The 3,998-nt window shown below is 36.3% G+C and overlaps 1 pseudogene; it reads right to left on the bottom strand.

Moving 5' to 3' along the window:
- Positions 1-2,278: 2,278 nt before the first annotated feature.
- The window catches only part of LOC120196894, a 13,404-nt pseudogene continuing 11,684 nt past the window's right edge, over positions 2,279-3,998 (bottom strand).

Raw genomic sequence — 3,998 nt, 5'->3', positions numbered from 1 at the left:
ATTTTACAGATCCAGTGTATTACAATCATTTTCTTCCGTCTGATCTTATTATTGAATTCAAACTTATCATATATTTCATTCCCTTCGAACAATTCTGACAGAAGAGCACCTTCGATAAATTTTTCTTCAGGTATTTACTCATAACTCGAAGATTTTCAAGTTAAAAGTCTTTTCAAATGTTACCAACGAATTTTCAGGAATTTTCCACACAAAGGTAGGATCTCAACAATCAAATCAGTAATTTATCGGTTTAGATACAAATTCTTAGGTTACTCACTCATTCAGAGTCAACTTGGACTATTTTTACCTCTCAAGGGCATTTTTGTAATTTCGCAATCATATACTTTTGGTATTAACTCTTAACGAAAAATAAATATAATTTAGAGATCTTATGCTTAATTGCTTACCCAAACATTCTCGAATCTTGAAATGATTTCTTAACAGACTTCTAATATCTTGCATAAACCCTCTTGGGGTTAAAAACCGATTATCCAAAATTTCTAAGCAAAACTAGTATTTCTTATGCACATTTGTAGTTTTATCATATCAATATGTCTTTTCGGAATTATTAATCAACTTTCAGGGACAATCCTTATCATTTTCCAACATAAGGGTAATTTTACCTAATCGAAGTATTTTCATACCTTATCAAATGAGACAAATTATAAATTACACAAACAGTGTTGATTCCTATATCACTTAATCTCAGAACGTGTAATTAAATTCCAATTGTCCTTCAATTTCTTATATTAGTCATCTGATCTATATTTAATTATCACATTTTTACCGTATTCGAATTGAGTGTAGAACTTCATTAATTACACATATGAGACCAAGCATTTCCATTTATGCATTTACCAATATCAACATATTCCATAAAGTATAAAAAGTTAGTAATGTATTACCTCAATTTCTGTGCCATACTGATCAACCATAAAAATTTCATTCGAACGCCCTCAATCTTTAATTTAACTTCCAATAATTCCTCAAATACATATCAACGGAAATTACATAAAAAACGGAGTTTAATTCCAAAAAACGGATCAAATTGAGTGATAAATCAGTGAAAAACAGCTTATTGGGTTCGAATTTGGCGAAACGGACCCCAAAAACAGATTCAAAACATCGAAAAACGTCAGAATAGCTATACCCGAAAAAAGTCAACGGTCGTTCAAGGCCCGGTCAACGCCGGTCAACGGTGGTCAACGACGGTCAACGGTCATCGGTTTTACACAAAAATCACCCTAACATAAATTAATTACATATTAGGCACCATTTTAAAAATATTTATAAAACTAGCACCCGAGTTTTTTTCCTCTTTCCCTGCAGTCAGAACTTCCCCACGCGCAGGGGGCGGCGCGTGCGACGCCGTGGAGTGTCCGAAAATTCCCGAAAAAATTACTAAAAATTATTTTAAGGCATTTTGAGGCACTTACCAAACTCGGTTCACAATTTTGAACGGCGGAAAGCTCGATTCCTAAACATCGAAAACTTTAACTTTCTCACCACTCCATGCGCCGACGATGACGGAGAAACAAAGATCACCGGTGAACTCAGAACAATGCAAGGAACACGATGGTGTGGGAGGTGTCGTAAACGGATGGCTAGATCGATGTGAATCGACGGAAAACAAACGAAAATTGATTTAAAACCAATGATACTTCCGACTAAAATTAACGACGAACGACTATGATTCACAACGAAAGGTTTGAGGGTTTTTTTCATCGGTCGACAACGAACACGATGGTAGTTTCGGTTCATCAAACAAACGTCGAACGGTGAGTAGATCGGAGTTGAAAAGGATGGTTGAAGGGGGAGGGAAACTGGAAAAATACTCTGGAAACTCACGGAGGAGAGAATTTATAATTCTCTCCAAAATAAAAATGGGTAAACTAATAGTTTGACCACTGAATTTTATGCGTCTTATGAAAGGGTATTTTAACTTTGCGATTTTACAATTTAATCATCAATTTTCTTTCCAAAATTCCAATTAAATCCACTACTTTATAAATCTTAAATTTAACCCATAAATTGAGGTGTTACACTGTTGTATAGAGCCCTCATCCATCTATAAACATCTACACTAGCAATTCGATTTTGTTCATTCAATTTAATGAATCATAGATGATAATTTTTCATTAGTTTAAGAGTTTCTTCAAACTCTACTTTTATAAGTATTATAGATAGAGATATAAATATAGATTATATATATATATATATATTAACAAGCTAGTAATTCGGTTTTGTTTCATTTTCAAAATTGCCAAATTTATATGAAGAGTCTGAATTCATTTACATCACAGATTCAAAGAAAGAAACAACCTGCAATTGCATTTGTAAATGCATCAATCACTCTCTTTAAATTCGGGTTTTTTTATTTTTTTTAAAGAGGAACTAAGCAATGGCAATAAAGAAATTGCATGGAAACATCACAAGCTTAATCATCTTTATCAACTTTCTTACCAGTGAAGATCTTGGCCAGATTCAGCATCACTTTTCTTTTCTTCTTAATGATGAATGGGGTCGATCCGCCCGCCTGTATCAACAGCGATGACGATCTACGAAACCTTGATCTTCCTAATGGTATCAAGTTGCCATTGCTTTTCATTGATCTTCTATTCAATGGTGATTGATTGGTTCGATATGCTTCGTGTTCTACCTCTATCCTCGTAAGATATCTCCGAGCCGTTTCAGTTTTCATTGATGTTTCCCTTTCACTAGCCTTGAGAGCTTCAATCCATGCCTGAGCTGCAGCAACTTTCTTATCAGCAATTTCTTCAGCTCGAACGGCACGTCCGGTTAGGTACTCGTACTCGAATTTCAATATCGTAATCGTTGGACTTTGATTAGATGCCGAAGCTCTAGATTGCATTGTGATCTCTATGAGTGATCTCAGCTTTTCTAGAGCTGAAGCCTCAGCTGCCTTGACTGCATCAAGTTCCTCCACAGCAGCCTGCAGTTTTTCCTCGGTCGAGTCTATTTCGGACTCGGTTTTCCGGATTTCTTCTCCGATTTTCGCTATGCTTCGATTATAAGAGCCTTCTCTTTCTTTGATGCTTCAGTTTCAGTGTTTAATTGTTCAAGTGAAAGATTGGTCACAATTGATTTAGCCTTTTCTTCAGCTGCTGTCACTGCTTCCAACTTCGATTTTGCTCTCAAGAGCTTTGAGTTGAGACTTTTAACTCCCGGATCTCCATGTTCTTCTGTTTTCTTCAGCTTCTTTGTTTCTTCTCCAACATGTTTCAGCTCATTTCGGACAACATCCATCGACGACATATATCGAAAACGCTCTTCTCGAATCGAAGCCAATTCGTTCTTAGCTTGAGATTATCCTGCAACACATTAATATCCGACAATGTGACATTCAATCTTTGTTCCAACTCTTCGGTCCGATCGATCTCTTCAATCATGTCCTTCATCTTCTTCTTCATTTCCACCATCATATATGAGAATTCACCAACTTCTTTCTCTTTTCGAGCTTCGATATCTGCAGTTTCTTTCGATGCCTCGATCCGGGCCAATTCGACCAGAACATGCTCCTCATTAGCCGCCTCGATTTCATTCTTGAGCTCTTCGATATACCTACCGTTCAACACCATTTTCGAGCTCAAATCTTCGTACTCCTTCACTGCTCTTGCTTTCTCAGCCATTACAGAAGCCATTTCAAGCTTAAGGTCACTGAGTTCATGTTTCACCATTTCCAGGTCTCTCATAACTTCATCATACGGATAACTTTCGGTACTCCGAAAATTCGATGCCTTCTCTTCGAGTTTTCCTTTGTTTTTCAAAGATTCAACATCTTTAATCCTTCCCTTGGCTTTAAAATTTGATTCCTCTATCATTGAAGCCAAATCCTTCGCTGTTTTCTTTGCACTGAAGAGTTGGGATTCTGCTTCAAACTTTGCCGATTCTGCATTTCTTCTACTCTCTTTGTATCGACTCATATCCCTTTTGACAATGGCTTCTTAATGATTAAAATCACACAAATGGCATATTTA

The sequence above is a fragment of the Hibiscus syriacus genome, unplaced genomic scaffold, assembly GCF_006381635.1.
Source record: "Hibiscus syriacus cultivar Baekdansim isolate YM2019G1 unplaced genomic scaffold, ASM638163v2 tig00117034_pilon, whole genome shotgun sequence".
Classification (NCBI taxonomy): domain Eukaryota; kingdom Viridiplantae; phylum Streptophyta; class Magnoliopsida; order Malvales; family Malvaceae; genus Hibiscus; species Hibiscus syriacus.
The sequence above is the reverse complement of the archived record's forward strand: the minus strand, read 5'-3'. Positions and strand labels throughout refer to the sequence as shown.